A 23017-nucleotide genomic window follows, 5' to 3' on the forward strand; every position below is an offset into this window, starting at 1 on the left:
TGGTAAAAAGTAGTTCAAAACCGAGCCAGACACACGTTGCTAGAGAGGCAGTGCACATTAATTTGATTTATTTTCAAAGCGTTTCCACAGCAAAGGTAGAGCTGATTGTCAGTTACCACAAGACATCGATCATTAGCGCAAACCATCAGCAGAACCAAAGCTCTTTGTAGCAAGGTATAAATCGGGAACATTTTTAATAAAAAAAAGGACATTTAAGAGATTTCTAAATAGAAATCATTTAAATAAATTGCATTCTAAAATGCAAGCGTAGAAGAGATATCCTATCTGTACATTTTCAGAAGCCGGTTTCTCCTCAAATGCATGGTTCAGAGGCTTTGCCGTTGAATTCAAAAAGTTGTGATCTCTGATGAAGAACTTTCGCTGTTTTTTATCAAAGTGCAGCTCTCTGCGCTGTCCGTAATCTCTTTATTTGCAAAGTTCTTCTGTTTAAATTGGGATGTGATAGTGCTGGATGCTTTGATGTATTTGCTAATTGGACAGTCAGCTGGTGCACATCACGTGGGAGCTAGAAAGTTTGAGCTTTCAAAGGTCTTTAACATCTGTAACGATTCCTTCATCCCCACCCCCCACCTCCACCCCCACGCCCCAGAAACCAGCAATCATGTGTAGAAAAATATTATTAAAGGTATGCAGCCTGGGTGTGCCAGAACCATCCCGCAACAAATGTAAAGCAGCAATCAGCGAGGACTGATGCTCAACAAGTCACGAACTGGCTTGTGGTACTTAACTCTTGCATGGCACAGGCAGATGTGCAGTTCCCAAAGCTTCCCATTCTGTTGTAGACTAATCCGTACAAAATCAATTGCTATCAACATCTTCATTATTGTAGCATGCGATTACAAGGATGGTAGAAGGCGAACTAGATGGACTTTGGCCCTTTCACGTCTAGCGATTCCTACATTCCCGTGTTCTTAAGGGTTGCAGATGCAGCTTTAAGTAACCTTTGTGTATGTGAGTGTCTCTGTGTGTGTGTGTGTGTGTGTTAGGAGGTAGAAAGAGGAAGCCATTTCCATCCTTTGCCTTTCACCTGCCCAGCGTGTTGAAGGATCATAAATAAATGTAATTCTGCATTCCCCACCATGCAGACAGTATTCCAACAGTTTCAAAGAAGCAGATTCTATAGTACATGTCACATACTTGTGAAGGGCAGAGAAATTAGTTCAAGACATTCATAATGACATGAAGCTTCACTAAAACGGGTTTGAAAATAAAAACTCTGAATAGAAAATAACATAGGACATGGTGACAGCTAAATCGATGCCATGGGTCCTGAATCTATCAGCCTCAGAAAATTTACTACTGTAGTGTTTGATGTTTCCCAGGAGTCAATTAAAAACCCAGACAATTTATTGACTGTCAGTAGTTGTTAAGAGGCTACCTAGTGTAGCTACTTATACTGGAACCTCAGTCGTAACTCTTCACCTTTGGGAACATAAAAGGTTGGATTCAACTGAGTCCTTCACTGACCCTGAGAAAATCCTTAGAAATCTAAAACATCGCCAGGTTTTGAATGGAGGCTAAAGGAGTTTTAACACGGTGAAAATCTGTCGAATATCATTTTTGATGTTAGATGTTTAGAAATCTGTTCAATAACATTTTAAAATCCTCGGAAGTTATTAGCTTACATCCTGTTTAATGTCTTGAGGGGCCTTTGCTGATGTAGGACTGGAGCAGGTCAGTCAAAAGATAAAAGATATACCAGAAAGATAAGAGGAAAGAATATCTTTTAATGTCTAGATGTCTTACTTACAGAAAGAATGTGCATTTTTTGCTGAAGCATCTTAAAGCACATCAGAGTAACTACTAGCGAATGATGTGACTGTTATTGTAGCTAAATGCTTTTAGGATAATAATAATCTTTCATTTGATATAGCGCCTTATCACATCATCGATATGTCCTTCACTGGACATACTGTAAAGTGGATTGACTGTGGATTTTGTGGGGATAATGCGGCCGCCAGTTTGCACGCACACATACACACACACACTAATGCCCAACAAACAGCCACAAAGCCAATGACGAATTTTATCTGGCGGACTGTTGGCCAGGGCACCAGGAGACGATTAGTACTCTGTGACCTTAAACGTCCACTGAACAGTTCTCGGTTTAACGTCTCATCTGAAGGGTGACACCTCTGACAGTGCAGCGTAAGTACCCCAGTGCAGCATTGGATTGTCAGCCAGGAGCTCTAAGTCCTGACGTGGGGCTTGAATTTAGACCCCGGTATTATTTAAATGCTCTGAAAAGGGAGCTTTAAGTTGATTAAGTTAAATTAATCTTTCCTGTGAGCGTCAATCCCTTTCATTCAGGCATTGTTGCCACAATACATTTGTTCATGTTAGCTTTGAAAGCATCTCCTGCACAGCTCTTAATGAGCCTTCTATATGCCGAGCGATATTGCCACATGCGGAGTCTGTGACAGATGCATGCACAGAATGAATTGGAATATTCTAAAGCACTTCACTTGATAAATATTTCAAAACCCCTTGGAACGAAGAGTAAGAATATGTGGATACGAGATCCTGTACGAAAAGCGCTGCTTTGAGATTTGAATCGTCTCATAAACTCCTGCATCTTAGAAATTTTCTGAATCATTATCTCACACACGTTCACTCCTGAGTGGCTTGCGAATAGATCAGGAAATTGAAATTCCTTGAAAGAACCTTGAAATTCAGAAACATAGTAGTCCTTTTCACAAGAGATTCTGCCTGATCATTTAAGGAACATCCATTTCAACCAGGCAAAGGGAATGTAGGCATAATCTCTCCCTAGATTAATAGTTGATCAAAAGTGGGGTGATTTGAACAAATGATTAGCAGTGGCTCAGAGATGCAGAAGGTCTCTATATCGATGTGGTATTTTATCTCTGTACCCCTCACCCAACTTGTACTCTTTGAATATAGTTGACATGTGGTTCAATGTTACCAAGGGGAGAAATTAATAAGTGTGAGAGGATTGTTACAGATTGAACCCAAGCACGCGAAAAATTGTTTCGTGAATGGCACGTGCCCAGAAATAGTGGCTCGGAACTCAGAGCGGGATCTGTCTCATGTACATCATGCTGACTCACCAATACCAATGCCCTGAGACCCCAAATCGTTTCGGAGCAGCGGTTTCGTGAGGGGATGTGCAGATTCTCTTCACGTCCCGAGGCGTTTACGCCATTCCCCCATTCAAGTGTTTCTTCAGCCCCAAAGCAAGGAACTATTTTACTGCAGTGTAATCATCTGTTCTCTGAGTCAAGGCCCACGACGGACTTTGAACTCAGTTTATTCTGATACCTCACTAACAAAATATACACAGTCACTACACTTTACAGTGAATCTTGTGACATGATTTGAGACGTCCTCCCAACAGGAAAGGCACTATATTCAATGCAAGGATTATTAGTTACTTCAAACTGGGTCTGATATCTGGGCAGACCTCAATTCTGCTGGCACAGTCTTTAGGATCTTATATACGTACAGTACATGTTTTCACACTCAATCTGATTTACATATTATTGGGTTGATTAGAATTTACTGAATGTTGGACTGGACCGGTTCTGAGACTTCCGCCACTCACTTTAGAAGTCCTGATAAATCACAGTATGTACTTATTCTAGGTAAGAGAGAACAATAGCTCTCTGTCTCCATCCCATCTATCTTCCCAGTGGACCATTTTATGCTAATGAAAACCTAATACACTATTGACAAAATATTTAAAGAGGATGCCCGACCAGTGCTTCAAAACCTCACCGCCTGGCCTTCCCTGACACTTGGAACATAAAGTTCCTTTGTTGTCTTGGCAGTGACGCATGCCCTTGTGTTGGGGGATCGAGCCGGGCTGAGCAGAGGCTGTGTGACTGATTGCTGCTGCCAAAGCAGGCACACAACCATTCAGAGCGGGGAAATGATAGATGTTGAATCTAATTTTAAACCAGGTGAACTGAATCCTACCCGGCAGCTGCTGCCGCTGCAATCAAGAGCCAGGGCACATCTGTTTGGAGCAGCTCTGGGGTGACATTAAAAAAAAATCCGCACAATTTAACAAAGCTCCCTTTTTTAGAACGCACCCGCCAGCAGTGCTTTCTCTGCCTGTTAATGCAAAGGTCCTTGATCACAAAAAGTCTGCTTTAAAAATGCTAGTTTTAAAATGACGTTGTTTCTCAAAAGGATGCTTTGGACATTATGTTCATTCAAATCTCCTCCCACCACAACCTCACTCGCACCAAACTCCGCTTGACCATCACTCCGGTCCTCGCTAGGCCCCACTGTCTCCCTACGGATCGATTTTCAAGGTCCTTGCTCTTCACACCTCAGCACCTCCCTATCTCGTTGATCTTCACCCACTCTCTGGCTTGTCTGCTCCGCTCGGCAAACTGTGACCTGTTGTGTACACCCTTTCCGTCCATCACATCATCTGTGTGTGAGCTTTCAGCAACTGCACCCTTCCCCTTTGGAATTCCCTCCTCTTTGGGAAGTGCCAATTGCTCTTCTAACAGTCACTCATCTAAGTGGAAGAAAATACCATCTGCCCACAGCCATCCATTGTATTCTCAACAACAACAACAAATTACATCTGTATAGCAATATTGGCATTTTGATAACTTATTCAATTCCAATTCTCGCTTCCCACAACCATCTGCAGAAATCACAAATTGTTCCCCTCCAGTGAATACCCTCTAGGTTATTTCTTTATTATCTATAATATAGTTTTTTTTATTATTTCTGACATTGAGTTTTCTATCTCAGTTTTATTAATGTCAGTCACACGTTTTATTACTGCATTTGATTTTTCCCCCGAGTTGACTCCTAAGTTCACCACAGACCTTTGAATCGGATGAAAAGTTTCTTTTAACATCTTTACATTATATAAATAACATTAAAATGTTCTAGGAAATCAAAATACAGGTCGTATTATGTCAGCAGTTTGATCACTGGAGATTCTAGAGATGGAGATAAAAAAGGCCCTTCAACCCACCTGATCTCATCTTTACAGAACACATATCCTACTTGACTCCGATCATAGCATGAAGCTGCATTTTAAATGAATTCACTATCCTGGCCTCAACCACTCTTGCTGGCAACCTGTTCTAGTTGTTAATCGAGTTTCCTAAATATATTGATGTTTTCTGCTTCAACCTCAGTTCTGGCAGCAATTTCTACATTCTCGCCCTCTATGTAATATCAACGTCTGGGATATAATACACCCAATGACTTCTTGTACTGTTGCTTCTGGGTGCAGTTGAATTAAGGTTCATGCCTACAGTTATTGCAGGACCAGGCCTTGAAGGTTGGCTAAACAGGCATCTCATGATGGATAACACTGAAGACATGTCACAGCACCAGAGATGTATTCCAGCTATATAAAAAAAGTGAAACATTAGAAAGTAGAGTGAAGTCAAGGGCTTTAAGTGTGAGGATATCTGACTTACACACTCTAATTTTGTATACCAAATCCTATCAGAACATATATTCCTCCTTCGGGCCTTTATGCCGAACCTTTATTCCTTACTGAGTCACTACGCTTTCCAGTGGGACTCTACATTTAGTATCAGTTGAATCTGCGCAAGTTGAGGCATTGCACACTGATTGAGCTTCCATTATTTTGCCTTTCAGACAAGTTAAACCAAATTCCCCTCTGCCTAAACAGGTGGGCGTCAAAGACACTATAATACTATTAGAAGGGAACTTCTTCCACACAACAATCCTTGTGAGAAGACAACATAAGAAACAACAACAAGCATCTAAATTGTGCCCCTCACACAGGGTAGCATCCCAGAGGGCTTGACAGTGGTGGAGCACAACACCGAGCTGGGGGGGCTGAGGGTGAATGACCTTAAGCATGATCGAAGAGCAAATTCTTCCTTATGATTTCGGAGGAAAAGCTAGCAGTGTATTTGTTGCCCTGAAGCATGTGACTTTCCTGCTATATTAGCTTCACTGTCAAAGGCTGAGTCTGACAGGACAGTTTCCCTTTGCTAAGCCGGTAAGTATGGATTGTAAAATCTGCAGATAACGTGATTTTATCTGTACATGTTCACAGCGCTGCCTCAGCAATGTTGTCCATTCCAATAACCAATGTGTCTGACGCTGTTTTGTTTTGGAAATGAACAAACTTGCCAGGTAGAAAGTAACACTGTATGAATGAGTCTAAATGTAAGAAAGTGAACAGTGTGATATGATATTCTCGTGCTGTTGAAAATTACAGTCGACACCAGTCTATAATTATCAATGTGGCTCAGCCATAACCTCTCTATTACTGATGCTTCCTGAACATCTGCTCAAAGCTGCACATGAGCAGTTTGTAGTAACTCTTTAAATTATTATTATTATTAAATTCCCTTCTACTTTGCAAAGGTGCCTTCATTGACTGAGACTCAGAACTAGTCCCCAGCACATTGAGAGGCTATGTCTGACTGGTAAGTTTTGTCCTGTATTCAAATCCTAATGTGTTATGTCCAGTTCAGCTTTCTGGCTGATAGGTTGTAGCAGATTTCATTTTCAACATTGTGATGAAGAGAATTCCACAATTAATATTTACAGTGAACAAAATGTCTGTCTATTCAAGTGGACGTTATAGATTCCACGATACTATTCAAAAAGAGAAGTGGGTTTCTGGTGTCCTGCCCTACAATCCCCCAAATATTAATCATTCACTTCATGTCTGCTTGTAAGTGATTGATGTGCTCAAAATTGGTTGTTGGGTTTGTACAAAATACAATACAAAATTACATTTCTATAGCACTGTTCAGGAGGACACCCCAAGGCACTGGACACTCAGGGATTTGGGAGGACGTTCCAAAATACACAGTCTTTGCAATTTACAGTAAATCCTGTGAAGCGCTTTGAGACATCCTCCTGACTTGAAAGGTGTAATCAGCAAATCTAAAGATTATCATTATTATTTCCACTACTATGAAGGCTAAGGGTTAAGTACTGACTAACTGCTCCTTTGTAACTTGGGGCAGCACTGTTTTATAGTCCTTATTTTCTATGCCTGCCTTCATTTTCAAGCGAGTTGGGTAATCCGTTTAACAAATTACCAAATTAAACTGGAGGGCAAAGGATAAAATAATCTATTAAGACCATGGAAATAACTCTTTTAAAAAAACTTGATTTTGAATTGAATTTATTTGTTCTCAATAGGCAATTACATATTCATGAGTCAGAATTTCTTAAAGCTGTGGCTAATGCTGATTGTTTCGGGGAGAACTGAATGGCAGATGAATCGAAGCACTAATCCGCTTTAATAGGGAGAACAGAAGCACAGTGGATCATTTATGTGGGCCTCCCAGGATTTAACGACATCCTTTTACTGCTGAATAGGGGATATTGCTGAAGGCTTGAGACCACTGGATAAAACCACCTTGTGAAAGCAATCTCTAATTTTCGTGAGGAAATTGAGAATAGAAGTGGGGAGGAGTGGTACATTTATATAGGAATCACGAACAAATTCCTTTTTGCACCTTTGCTAAATAACATTAGTACGATGCTGCATTCTGTTAAAATCATTAGGTACACGAATGCAAACCAAACGTATACTAATTAATGGCAGTGCTGAATTTCCGCGCCGTCTTACTTTAGAACAGATAAGGGTGCATGAATCACCATTAGTAAGGTGTAGCAACTGGTATCAGTGCTGCTTGAGAATAGTTTTCTGCCTTTGGCTTTGTTATGGCTTTATTCCTGGCATTGTGGAAAATGTAGCTTTCATAGAATCATAGAATCATACAGCACAGAAGGAGGACATTCGGCCCATCATGTCTGTGCTGGCTCTTTGAAAAGAGTGATCCAATTCAATCCCACTCCCCCCGCACTCTCCGCATAGCCCTGCAAACTTGTCCTCCCCAAATAATTATCTACTTCTCTCTTAAAAGTTGTTATCGAATCGGCTTCCACCAGCCTTTCAGGCAATGCATTCCAGATCCAAACAACTCGCTGTGTGAAAATATTTCTTCTCACCTCCCCTCTCTGTTTCTTTTAACAACTATTTTAAATCAGTGCCCTTGGGTTACCGACCCACCCGCCAGTGGAAATAGTTTCTCCTTGTTCACCCTATCGAATCCCCTCATAATTTTGAAAACTTCTATTAAGTCTCCTCTTAATCTTTTCTGTTCCAAGGAGAATAATCCTAACTTCTCTAGCCTCTCCTGATAACTGAAATCCTGGTTAAATCTCCTTTGCACCCTTTCCAATGCCTTGACATCCTTCCTAAAGTATGGGACCCAGAACTCAACACAGTCTCTAGCTGAGGCCTAACCAATGTTTTATATAAAGGTTCATCATGACTTCCTGACTGTTGTATTCTATGCCCCTGTTTATAAAGCCCAGTATCCTGTATGCTTTTTTAACAGTTTTTATTAGCAGCTTTGACCCCAGAGAGTGCAATGTGATCATTGTTCCGTTCAAATAAAGAACAAACCATGTGGATTGCACCTGATTATTGAATGGGGTTTGGGGTTCTTATTACAAATAGCTTGTGTGTTATTTGAGCAGGAGCACAGAGAGGAGCTCTCTTAATTGTACCTAATTTGTATTTAATTGTTCTTAATTTAATCTCACTCTCTTAATTGTACTCAATTTAATCCCTTTTATTGTTGGTGAATACTGTGCAAGTGTCGGTGAGGGGGGGGAATTTTACTGGGAACAAATTCAATGGGCCTTGGGACATTTTTTCACTCCTATCCATTTACGTGTCTTTGTAGCCACGTTCTTTCCCTGGGATTCAAAGCCAGCTATGGAAATAAATATGATAAATTATCTCAAAATTTTCATACTGTGGTTTTAATTCTGCTTCCCGCAGCATATTTGCTTTTCTTTTTGGGCAGTGCCAGAATGAATTGTAACCTCATGCATTGGCTCTAATAATAATCATCATGTTGAGAATAGTATTATTAATAATAGCTGGGTGATAGAGTTGCTGTGGCTTTACTCTTAATGCAAGCAGGAGGCTCTTGGATTTGATCCACTGAGAAATGTGGAGCTGAGTGAGGATAGGGCTCACAGACCTTGGTGAGGGAGGGACACGAGCTGCAGCGGTTTCGATGATTTGGTTATGAATAGATTCCCAGCATGACACTGGAGTCCAAGTTTGGTGCCTTCAGGCAACAGCAATGTGTTTACGATAATGTCATGTTTTCCCTTATCTTTCCGTACCTGAGTTGAAAGTTGTGAGATGCCCACACACACATACACACACCCAACTGAGAAAGAGGTGCACATCCACACACACACACACACACAAAACGGCTGTCATGGATTTAGAGATTCATGTACCACATATTACAAGACACATTGGTATATTTTTGATTTCATGGAACGTATACTTAAAATGACAAAATTAACATTTCAAGATCTTAGTGCAGGAAAGGGTTGGGGAGTTTCAGATGGATACAATAGATATTCAGGTTATGCCTTTAGGATCTGCATGGACCATTCCATCCTCCTCCACCACCTCTCCTCTCACCTCAACCTTCAAGGTTCTGTCCTTGAATGGTTCAGGTCTTATCTCTCACACCGTCTCTAATTTGTCTCCGCCAATGGCTTCTCTTCCATCCCCGCATAGTCTTGTGTGGTGTTCCTCAGGGCTCTATCCTCATTCCCCTCCTCTTCAACCTCTAAATGCTCCTCCTTGGTGACATCATCGGCAGACATGGAGTCAACTTCTACATGTACGATCTCTCTGCCTCCACCCTCGATTCCAGGACAACTGACATCCTGACAGACTGTCTGTCTGACATCAAGTCCTGGATGAGAGCCAACTTTTTACAGTTGAATGTCAGCAAAACTGAGGCCCTCCTAATTGGCTCGCTCCAGCATCTCAGCACCTCAGACATTGGCAGCATCAGTATCCACGGTTGCACACTCCACCTCACCAAGCCAGTTAGGAACCTGGGCGTCTTGGTTGAACTCAACTATCCTTTCTCCCCCATATCCGTGCCATGACCTGCTCTGCCATCCCCCACCTCCGCAACATTGCCCGAATCCACCACTATCTTACCCATCAGGCTGCCAAAACCCTCATACCTGCATTTGTCACCTCAAAGCTCGACTACGGAAACTCCCTCCTTGTGGAATCATCCAGAAGCTGGAGATCATCCAGAACTCTGCAGCTCATGTCCTCCTATGCACCAGGCTCTGTGACCCCATCTCCCCCAGCCTCTCCTGGCTCCCCATCCTTCAGAGGATAGAATTTTAAATCCTCATCCTCACTTTCAAGGCTGTCTGAGGTCTTGCCCCCCTCCTACATCTCTGACCTGCTGACCCCCAACAACCTGTTTGCTCCCTCTGCTCTGCAGGCTCTGGCCTGCTTCAGGTCTCCTGCCCGACCCGCCCTACCATTGGCGGTCGGGCTTTCATCCTCTCTGCCCCCACTCTTTGGAACTCCTCGCTCCCTCTCTTGCCTCCCTCAAGGCACGACTCAAGACCCTCCTTTTTGACCGTGCCTTCATTTGCCTTCTTACCCCCTCTGCCCTCCCTCATCCCAACCCTGTTCCCCACCACGCTCGGGTCCTGATCCTTGACTGTTCAGCGCCTTGGGATGTCCTCCCGATGTGAAAGGCGCTTTACAAATATAATTTTGACATCGTTTTTGTTGCATGTGATATAAAACGTTATGCAAATAATAATATTGATCAAGGCAGAGTCATCAAAAAAAAAGCCGTTGAAGGTGTTACCATTGGAACGATTACTATTGTGGATTTAATTATGGATTCATGGTAATCTTAATTATGGAACTAGCTATTAGAATCAGGTGTTAATGAATTCAGTTGGTTCCTGATTACTTTGTGTTTCTAAAACATAACTCTTGTCACATTATGTAAAATCCTGTACCTCTACACACCCTAAAGGCAAGATTAGAGGAAGCGTCAATGTCAATTATATGTGATGCAATTCTGCTAGCACCAAGGATTAAACCATCTTCACACAGAGGATATGACTGGAAATTTGTTCCAGGCTGTTGCTCCATCTTTGAGTGAAGCTCAGGCATGTTATACAGATATCTGAACCCAGTGTGTTCTGAATATGTCAGTCCTTTTGTATTAAAAATGCCATAGCGCTTTATCAACAAAAATCAAAATCAAATTGAAACGTCTCACAGCATATAAGAGATTTTCTGTAAAGCGTAGTTTCTGTATTTGCAGGCAAACACAGCAGCAAATTTACAGACAGCATTGTCCTACAAAATAGCTAGCCACGACCAATTTTATCTGGTAGTTCGTTGGCTGATACGGCAACTCTCTTCATTTTTACGTTGGCGCCAGACGAGAGTTCGGTTTAAGATTCCTTCAACAATGCAGCGTTCTCCCCCAGCGCTGCACCGGAGTGTCAGCCGAGACTGTGAGCTCAAAGCCCCAATGTGGTGCTTGAACCGACAATCTTCCAACTCAGAGGTGAGAGTGCGCCTAACTGAGTCTGTAGACACAGAGAGAGACAGGGAATATTCTCAAGACTAAATCTCACTCGAAACACATCCTGTAATGATAGTAATACAGATCATATCTACCACCTGAGTTATGGGATAAGGTTTGAGGCATGTCATAATGTGCTGCTGGTGTAATAGAAAGAACAAACGTTAACTCAAGAAATGACATTATGAGAACTTTTGAAATTACTTCTGCTTTTATCATCATAATAAAAATAATCCTTGCATTTGATGTAGCGCCTTACAATGTCTTCGAGACGTCTCAAAGCAATTCACAGAATCTACTATAAAGTGTAGTGACTCTATGCTGATTCCCTACTGTTCATTGCCTTGGGACATCCTCCCGACGCGAAAGGCGCTTTACAAATAGAATTTGGTTGTTGTTGTTATTATATATTTTGTGCGCGAAACACGGCAGCAGTTGCGCGCAGGTTGCTCACGATTTGTTTTTTATTCTAATATTTTATCCAGACCGACAATCCTTTAGATAAATTGGAGCAGTACATACCTGAAAGAAATAGAATAGAAATTTTGAAATAAACAAAGATATGTAAGAGTGGCTATAGAAAGGTTTTCCACTTACGTACTCCCCTCCCTCGCTCTCTACCCCTGGAGGATCCCTTTAGACTTTCTACTTGAAGCTTCTTTTTCTCTGTAGTGGCCAACAGTTTGCACAGATTTGGAAGCAAGTTGGATAATCTGGTAACAGAGTTTCCAATATCTTCTTGCCTGCCCAGCAGTGAAATGAAATAAATAAATAATGTCCTGTAATTACATTAAATAAAGCCAACCTGTGAGGTGCTCAGTCAGGCCTGTCAATTGGCGACTTGGAGAAGGTTATTACAACCATTTGTCTTCCGACACAATGTGTTTCTAAGACAGAGAAACATTTTTCTTCAGTACCCTAGAGTCTGCATTTAAGAATTGTTCCTCGTTCTAAATTCAAAGGCAGAGTAGTAGTAATAATAAAAAGAATCCTTTCGTTGATATAGCGCTCTGTCTTAAAGTGCTTCACAGGATTTACTGTGAAATGTAGTGATCAATTTTTGGGTAAACGTGTCCCAGTTTGCTGACAAAAAGCATTCGAGGTTCTGGTGGTTGTTGTTATGTTTTTCTCTGAGAGTTTATGGTAATATCCAGAGCAGGACTGTCAGTGGTTCTGCAACACTGGTATCCTGCACTAATGCTAAAAATAACCATCTCTACTGATGTTCTCATTTCCTGTGATAACGTGATCTGAGACAATTTGTTTCTCCCTACAGTTTGGTTCAGTGCTCTTATTTTTTGCTGAGGTTTGATGTGATTCATTGGGTCACTCTAACCTCTTCTAGGGATGCACCGTATCTCACTTGTAGCCTCGCGTCTCGCAAAGACTCACCATCATATTTCATTCCTTGCATCTGTCTTGATGCTCAACGTCTTACATCCTGACGGTAATAATGGTCTCCTCTTGGGGTTTCTTATCACATTCTTGTTTCTTGTGAAGATCACTGTTTGTTTTAGCAGCTCACAGAGGTTTCTCCCTGTTGCTAGGGAGAGCTTAGCGAACGTGTTCTCATTGTATGCAGAGATTCACTGGTTGCAAACACAATATTGCTCTCGTTTCTCACAGTGACACTTATGCTATCAGGAAGACTTGCTCTGGCCCTTTGCTCTGGCCAGGGGGATTTTTGTGTGCTCACCTGGTTCAGTTGAAAGTACTCTCACTTCCAGCTCCTTGGGACGTCCTCCCGACGTGAAAGGCACTATACAAATATAATTTTGTTGTTGTTGAGCCAGAATGTTGTGGATTCAAGCACCACATTAGGACTTTGAAATTATAATCTAGGCTGACACTTCAAAACAGTGCTGTGGGTGTAGAAGTTTGGAGTTTGGACAGTCAGGGATTTGGTCCCGAGCAGGGGTTTGGGATCAGGAGGGGTGGAGTGCAGGGTGGGTAGGGAGAGGAGGATGACCAAAGATGGTATTTCCAGAGGAGGGTCTTGAGGCACGCCTTGAAAGAGGGAGGGAGCAAGGCGAAGGGATGGAGTTCCCAAGGGTGGGGGCAGAGAGGCTGAAAGCCTGACCACCGATAGTGGGGCGGGCCGGGCGGGGAATGTGGAGCAGGCTGGAGTCTGCTGAACGGAGAGAGTGGACAGGTTGATATGGCATTAGCAGGTCACAGAGATAGGAAGGAGCAAAGCTGTGGAGGGCTTTGAATGCGAGTTGAATTGAGCATTAAAATCTGGAATTACTGGATTCCATCAGAAATTGGGTCCAGTTATGTTTCAGCTAAGGAAATATTTGACTGCCTCGTGCAGACCTCAACAGATAAGATATAGTAATACGTACCAGTATTGGGAAAATTACTGAACACATGCATTGCGATTTCCGGAGGATATGGTCTCCTTCTGTTGGAGGAGCTGTTAGCTTTCATCGGTGAGCTATAGCTATCATAAAAATTTTTCTTTTCAATAATATATTGCTCGTTGCAATCTGGACACAACACACATTAACACAGCCATTGGAATGTAGCACATCAAGGCACCTTGCTTTTAGTTTTGCTGAATGCGCCATTGATTCTGGAGCTAGGTGCTGCTAAGCTATTTTGGGCAGGGGCAGAGAGAAGAGAATATTCATTACCAGTCTATAGAAAACAACGAGAATTCAGGCATAAAACAAACGCAAAATACTGCAGATGCTGAAAATCTGAAACAAAAACAGGGAACACTCAGCAGGTCAGGCAGCATCCATGGAAGAAGGAAAGCGAGTCAACGTTTCGGGTCTATGACCTTTCGTCAGAATTCAGGCATACTGCTTTCCTTCTGTTGTGACCCAGATATTCTGATGAACGTTAAATTACTATTTAATGGAGTAGTGTTCAGACAAATTATGGGAACCAATTATGGGCCCACTATAGACCTATTAACCTAATGACAACCAGTATGGTGCTCAAGTGCTCGATGTCATTTGGTTTGCAAGCTTTCTTTCTCGTAAAAAAGCAGCTGCTTCCATGGACAACCCCTCCTAAAACAGGAGATGCTGTGAGGAGTATTTCAACCAGAATCTAACTATATTTAAATAATGCATTTGCAAGTGTGTTGCAGCCTCGTAGACAACGCTATCGGTTTCCAAATTTTAGACTCTTAAGTGACGGTTGTGGATCACTTCCTTTCCGTTACTATATTCAGCGTCCCTGCCTTTGGTGGGATTCGAACCAATCGCTTCTATCTGATAATAATAAATGATATTCCTTGCATTTAATGTAGACACTTTCATGTTGGGAGGAATCTCAAAGCACTTCGCAGGTTTTACTGTAAAAGTGCAGTGATTGTGTGTTTTGTGAGCAAACGCAACAGTCAATTTGTACACAGCAATGTCCCACAAACAGCTATGAAGAGAATGGACCAGTTTAATCCGGAGGAATCATTGGCTGGGACACCAGTAGAACCTTTTTCCTCTTTTTGAAGAGTGTCATGGGATCTTTAATGTCCATCTCAACAGGCAGACATGGCTTAAAGTACAATTTGAGGGTTGACAATGCAGAACTGTTCAACATTGCGCTGGAGGGTTAGCGTGAGCTCAAAACTCAGCATAGAGCTTGAACCCATAAACCTCTGACTCAGAGGCAAGGGTGATATCAACTGAACCTAACTGACAACTCTGTTTATGTCAGACTTTCTATCTTGTGATTAGTGCTTTTGTATGAGCAGTGTTATTTGAAAGGAAGCACAGCTGATGAAATTTGCCTTTCTATATAAAACCCTATAGGAACAGAAATGAGATGTTAATGGTTATGAGTTTCTCCACTGAGTGAATTGTGCAGTTCTGCTAATACCACACATGCACTAAAACGAAACTCACTTTTACAGTAAACTATAACAGTATGCTGTAAAATAAAATAGAATAATAATATTTATGTATATATAAATTTGTATAGCACCTTATCATGTCTCAAGCCACTTCACAGGATTTATGTGAAGTGTAGTGACCGTAAATTGTAGGCTAACAGCAGACAATTTGCACACACCACAATCAGCCTTGAAGTGAATGATCAATTTTATGATCAATTTTGCCTAAGGAATTATTGGCCAGGACTCCAGAAGAAACTCTCTTTTCAAGTAGTATCATGGGATCTTTAACGTCCACCTGAGCAGACAGACAGGACCTCGGTTTAACATCTCACCTGAAGAATGGCACATCTCTCAATGCAATGCTCTCCCAGCACTGCACTGGAGTGCCAGCCTAGAGTGGGAGCTCAAAGTCCTGACGTGGGGTTTGAACCGACAATCTCCAGACTCAGAGGCGAGAGTGCTACCAACTGAGCCAGGCTGACACCACAGTCCACTAACTGATTGAAACTATCATTTCACAAATGTGGGATTATTTATATTGTCTGAGCACACGTGTGTCCTGCTGCTTAGGTCATTTTCTCAGTTACTGTGAGATACTGAGACACAGACAACTTTATGAATTTCTACACTTACAGATATTCAGCAATAATTTAATGGAATCTCCTAAATGAGCATTTCCTCAATAATTAATTACTCAAGCTTAAAAATGCAATCTGCTGCCTTCTGGCAATTGAATATTACTATGTTGTAGCGTATTGGAACACATCTCATTACAATTTAGTCATTTTCACTTTTCACTTGGAACCTTTGCATAAATTACATCTGCAGTTTCTATCTCGAATAAGAAAACACTTGCCCCAAAATGCAATTTGCATATTTTAATGGTTTTCTTTAATAATGACACTGACTGGTGAATGGAAACTCCCTCTGTGGAAGGAAATCTGACACAATATCATTTCGAAGGGATTTCCCACAGGCTAGTGTGGCTCGCCTCTGGTTACTGTCGGGAATCCTCCATTTGCTACTACTCTAATACTGTTTTCTTGTCCTTTGAAAGGGAAGGCGAGGGGGATTTGGTGCCTATCCTGCTGTTATGACCAGCTCCCTTTTGTCTTCAAACACATGCACTGCAATTCTGGTTACCACCACCAAGTGTCCAAGATTGGCAATGCCTGACAGCGCTCCCACTGCTTGTCCAACTTCAACTGACCTACCCGTTAGGGCTTCGATATAGAGAGTTAACAGGAGCCAATTGGGAAGAATCCTTGCTGTCGGTGACTGTCTGCCCCTTCAAATCAGACTGGCTGGTCTGCCCTCAACAGTGCCTTGAAGTACTCCAGACCTGCCTGGCTGAGGAACAGGCAAATGAGGCTGCCACAGAGAATTGACTCAAATCCGATATTCATTGTCTTGGAGCCAGCTCAGCCCCGAAGAGACCCGTCTGGTAAAGATCATAGAATCACAGAATCAAAGATAATGAGGATGATTTGGTGAAGAATATAAATCACACTTTGACGGACATTAACCATGGATCAACCTGCAGTATTTGAGTGATGTCATCTGACGATTTACAGATTTTTTTTTAATTAGCAATTTCTGGCTTGCTTGTCAGAAATTGTGTGCATAAATAACCCTGTATCAAAATGAAAGCAATAAGATTGCGGAGTTTGATATCTTGTAGAATCTGCTTTTAATTGACTTCAATGACTGAGACTTCTTTACTCATTAATCAAAGTGTCCTCCCCACTGAAATAAATAATTTACATCCCTCCATAACACAGTGCCTGCTGTATCCAAGTACCTGAAGGACTGCTATCAAATTTGGTTCATTGAACATTATCAATCATATCGAAAGGTAATTTTCTCTGACAAGAAGACAGTTTTAGTCTTTACTTTCCACTTGCCACTGAATGTACAAGAATCATTTAATTTTCTCAGCAATGCAAGCAAAAAACAGTCTCCAAACATCCCGTGTCACAGTAATGTTAGGAGTGTTTCAAAAACATGTATCCTTGTGTTTTTAAGGCATTGAAGATCTCTCGGACAAATCCTGTCACTAGCTCACACCACAGACTTACAAAAACAACAACAAGTCTCGGAGGCTGCAATGCCGACTGCTTGCCACATAGGTGAAGTTTCTTTCGTTCTCGGAATGTTTCTGCCAGTTTTCCAGAGGCTTCCCTCAGAATAGCACACAGTCCAAGCACCAGGAGGAAGGGAATATCCATGGACAGTAATTGCAAGAGAGGGATAAATTCTCTGAGCTTCTTCCAACTGTTCACAGCTGTCAGAAAAAGATACTGTTGCACTGGAAATTCTTTGGGGAAAAATGTAACTCAATGATCAAAAAGACATCATTTTGACATTTCACCATTGAAGTATAGTCCAATGTTGCCAGAGGACCATTCTGGAGCCTGAAAGTCGGATACAGCATTTATTAAATCTACATTAGACTCATCTCTTTTGCAAACTCATAATACAACAACAACTTGCATTTATATAGCACCCTTCACAGAGGGTAGTGTCTCGGAGCGCTTCAGTAACTTGGGTAATTTTGATACCAGTGGGCAATCCAGAAACCTCCAGATGGACGTTAAAATAATTCACCTGCATAATTTATACAGTTGGGCTGGATTCAGTTGACAGAGCAGATGGTATCTCAATTCACCACAGGATCTGTTTCACCTCTGGCTCAAATGCTTCCCTCACTCCCTATACCACCATATGGAGCATCCTTTGACAGCTGGTTCTTCTCAAGACCAGAAGTTAAGTGCTCCTGGATCTGAAGGCTACATAAAAGAAGGTATTGCTGGTTTGATCTTATGCCCATGTATCCTATTTAATTAAGAATTGGTGTTGCTGTTCACTTTTTACAAAATAATATTTTTGCATAGAGTGTTACATGTGCATTTGCATTTAAACTCTTTGTGAACATCTGTACAAACAAATGGATTCAGCTGGTAGTACTCTCATCTTTGGGTACAAAGAATATGTATTCAAGAGGTAGCACACCTGAGCACTATTAGCAGAGCACTAATTCTCACCAAAGCTTCCTTCAGATGTGACATTAAGCTGCTGTCTGTCCCCGTTAAAGATTTCATAGCACTACAAGGGACATTCTCGCCGACAATGCTGCAGATAAATTGATCATCACCTCTTGTTGACCTTATTTGTGGGATCTTACTGTGTGAAAAATAGATGTTGTGTTTGTCTACAAGAACAATCACCATAAATAACAGCAGATACTTCAAAGCTCTTTGAGAAATTTCAGTGATTGTAGCAATATAAAAATGTGTTTCTTAAAATTGCAAAATGCTGAATATGAATTTATTTTTATGTGAATTAACAATGCTGTATTTACGTATAAGATTGTTCTTGCTTCATTGAATGTATCTCAATGTTCTCTTTCCTTCCTCTCCAATCTTCTAGTTCCATTGTAGATGGAAACACCCCAGACGATGAACTCAAGAGTGTTGACTTTACCCCTGAGTCTGAAATTGGCTTTGGCATATATGCATGTGTCTGCAACCAGAGAGCACCCTTTCCAGTTTCATCTGTAAACGACTGGCACTGAAGTCTATAGTTAGTGAGGCTGAGCTTTCTTAGAATTACCTGGAAGGGGGGCATGATTTAGTGATAGCTATTACAATATGTACTGTTTACCTTTACTTGAGTTCTGAAAGGAGGCAGATATTAATGTAAAGACGCAGGCGTCAGATAAATATTGCGCATCTATGTGAGGAATGTGAAGGATTTTAATTTTGGTTGCATGTGCCAATGGCAGTATGTTTGTTTCCGGCTATCATACACCAGGAAACATAAATACTCGATCTACCTTTTGTCTATCTTTATCCATATGTATGAAAATGCCGTATGCTCCCTTGAGTTCTATGACTGCTATGCAGTCTTTAAGCTATACCATTTGATTGACACTTGATAACCTCGAAAGTGTCTTGCTTCAGAAAGCCTTCTGAATTTCATGGCCAAGCTCAGTCTTAAAAAAAATCCTTGTGTCTGTGAACTACCAAAGCAGAAGGAACAGAACGGAGTCATCTGTTAACATGGCAGCAAATCCATTATATCTTCAGACAATATAATTAAATTCTCTTTGCCCAAGGAAACTAATTGCTAAACAAAGATTAACAAAATGAGACATGGCTGCAGACTATAACAACAACAACAACAACAAAAATTACATTTGTAAAGCGCCTTTCACCTCAGGAGGACCTCCCAAGGCGCTAAACAGTTGGGGATCTGGACTCAAGCGTGGGGGGGGCAGAGTTGGGATAAGGGAGGGCAGGAGAGGGCAGCCAAAGGCACTGTTGAAAAGGAGGATCTTACGCAGTGCCTTGAAGGAGGCAAGGGAAGGAGCAAGGCAAAGGGATTGTGAGATGGAGTTACAAAGGGTGGGGGCAGAGAGGCTGAAAGCCCGGCCACCGATGGTAGGGCAGGTCAGGCGGGAGACATGGAACAGGCTAAATGGAGGGAGCGGACAGGTTAATAGAGGGTTAGCATGTCAGAGAGGTAGGAGGGGGCAAAATTGTGGAGGGCCTTTAAGAGTGAGGACGAGAATTTTGAATTCTATCCTTTGAGGGGTGGGGAACCAGTGGAGCTGAGCAAGGGTGGGGTGATGGGGTCACAGAGCCTGGTAGAAGGACGATTTGGCGGAGGCGAGGGCAGAGTGGTACATTTTGCTGTGGTGTAGCCAAATCTGCCGGTGGACCGTTAGATCAGATTTGAGCCAGGTGTGAGTGGTTGCCTGTACCTGACCCTTGAGGGAGCGGAAGTGGCTGGTGTACCAAGTTGAGGCTGGTGAGTAGGAGGTGGTTTGGTAGATGAGGGGAGGAAAGGGCATCAAAAGTGGTGGAGAGGGACTTGTGGGGGAGAGTGGGTGAGGAGGGGGAGGAGTTCAGATGATTCCAGGCCAGTGGAGAGGGATTGTGGGCAGATTTTTTTCCAGGGTGGTAGGAGATGGAGGTGGGTTTGGTGGTGGTGGGGAAAGGGATTGAGGAGATGAAATGGTGATCAGAGATGGCTTTGCCTGTGATTATGTTATCCGAGACAGTGAGGCTCCAGGTAATTTCCAGGTCAAGTGGGTGGCCATGAACGTGGTTGGCAGAGTGGATGTGGAGGGAGAGGTTGTGAGAGGAGAGGAGAAGTCCAAGGAGATAGAGCAGGAGGCGATGAAGTGAAGGTTGAAGTCGCCGAGGATGAATTCAGAACAGAGCAGAGGGAAGCTAGGAGGATGGAGATGTCAGAGATGAAGGTGGGGGAGGTTTTTGGAGGTGGGGTGTGGGGGCGGTAAATGAGGAGAATTTTGAGGAAAAGATTGGAGGGATGGTAGAGTATAAGGTGCTTGAATGAGGGGAATGAACCAGAGAAGTAAGGGGATAGAGCAAGTGAGGTCCTGGAGATGACAAGAAAAGGCTCGCTTCAAAATGTGTAGCTTGCATTCTTGAGAAGTTTGACTGACCCACTTTGTCTGTGGACGTACTTTTGATATGAGTTGTGGAACTAGCTCTGTATGCTGCAGAACTATTCCAGTTTAATAGCATTTTCGGCATGGGACAATGTTCTACGTTTACCAATCAGGTCTGTGTTTACAATGTGCCTTTTGAGATCCAGGGGGAGTACTTCTTTGTCAGAGGTGCTCTCCTTCAGATGAGACATTAAATCAAGATTCTGTCTGTCCTGTTGAGGTGGAAGTTAAAGATCCCATGGCACTGTTTGAAATGGAAGGGAGTTCCTCCCTGTGTCCTGGCTAACAAGCCCCTAAATAAAATTGATCATTCAACAGCTGTTTGTGGGACATTCCTGTATGCAAATTGTCCGCCATGCTCACTTGGAAAATACACAGTTGCTATGATTCACATTACCTTCAGTGAATTGCTTTGGGACATATTAACAATGTGATGAGGCACTATATAAAACGCAAGGATTATATATTATTATGATACAAACTCCTGTTGTGATCTCAAGGAATGAATCCTCCTATAAGTGCTTTGAGATGTTCTCTCGACGTGTAAATGTAAATTGTATGTGTATATTATATTCACATTAGTAGTTACAAATATTTCAAGTAAAAATTACATTATTCCTAAACATTACTTATTGCTACCCTCCTCTCTCCCACCCTCCCCATTTTCAAACACTTAAACTTCTTTCCAACATCAAAGGAGCTGTAGAGATGTAAATTGTATTGCATTGTGTACTGAATGTTTGTACCAAACCAAATGTAGTGTTAACCTTGATATCTTAATTCAATGAAATGAGTATTTTGAAGCAAAATTTTAAGTTAACCTCCTGCATTCCTTTCTAAGTACCAACTGATGGGATAAGCCATTGGTTCTGACAGGGCTTAGAATTATAAAAAGTTTTAAAATTTGTGTACATTTACTTGTTGTGACTTTTATGCTTTTGGTGAATTCATGATATTCATGATACAGTGGTAGTTGTTATAAGTTTACAACAAATTCAACAATAACTTGCATTTATACAGTGCCCTTCATGTAATATAATATCTCGGAGCACTTAACAGCGGCGGGGTTGGATGTGGAGCAAGGGTGAAGGGAAGGGGCCAAAAGCAGTCAAAGAGGAAGGTTTTAAGGTGGTATTTTAAGACAGATAGCGAGGGGACAAGGTGGAGGGATAGCGGCAGAGAGCTCTAGAGATTAGCGGTGTAGTGATTGAAAGTTCAGCCATCAATGGTGGCGCAGAGGGGGCAGGGCATGTGGACAATCCATGTTAGCCAAGCTTTAAAAACACATTAGAGTTCGGAAATTTACATCAGCTCAGCAGGTGCACTTAAAACAGGACTAATACAATTAAGGGAAAAATGTTCTTTGGTTAGCGTTCAACTTGCTTACTACCTTTTAACGTTCAGTTGAGATTTGAATGCAGTCATTACCTGGTGGTTAATCTTTGCAGTTGTGAGTACAACACACAGCAAAACAATTTATCTGTAACAGTGCAACCACACTGTAATCTATACAATGTGAATACAAGCAAGCAATTGTGAATGAAATAGGAATTTGGAAGGGAACACGAAGTGTCATTACTGTGGGCATGTATCCTTAATCACTTACATGGATGTCACGTCTCAGGAATGGTTAAACGGTCCACTCACAGAGGTTCTGAATTGTATTTGTCAAATACTGTATGAATATTTTGTGAGCTGATATGTTAATTCATCTGTGTATGTGAGTCAAGTACTGAGTATTGTGTTGCAATGTCCATTTCTTTAAACTGGATGTACATTTGCTGTGTGCAATTTGGCTGCCCGTTCGCCTTCAAAATACACAGTCACTACACATTACAGTAAATCCTGTAGTCTGCTTTGAGACATGTGTTTGACTTGAAAGGCGTTATATCAAATGCAAGGAGTATTATTATTTATTATTGAACCTAGCGCTCGATAAGTGGCAGAAATGGTTTAGTGATTTACCAAAAGGAGCATAATAAAGCAATACAAATGAGATTACATGAAGGATTTATCCTTCCTCTTCTCCTTTGTCTTTGTCATCTTCTTTTTTGTCTTCATACTTTTCATCCATCGTCCTCCTCGTCCCTTGTCCTGTAGGGTGATATACGTTGGTAACTCCCGAGGTAAGAACAAGACAAACACTCAGACAATTAAAATGTTACAATTGTCTGGATTTATAGTTTGTGAGAAAAAGCAATCAGCAACAGTTAAAGAGTTTAGTCTTACAACAACAACAACAAAATTACATTTGTATAGCGCCTCTCATGTCGG

Source organism: Callorhinchus milii, unplaced genomic scaffold (genome assembly GCF_018977255.1).
Source record: "Callorhinchus milii isolate IMCB2004 unplaced genomic scaffold, IMCB_Cmil_1.0 Scaffold18, whole genome shotgun sequence".
Lineage (NCBI taxonomy): Eukaryota > Metazoa > Chordata > Chondrichthyes > Chimaeriformes > Callorhinchidae > Callorhinchus > Callorhinchus milii.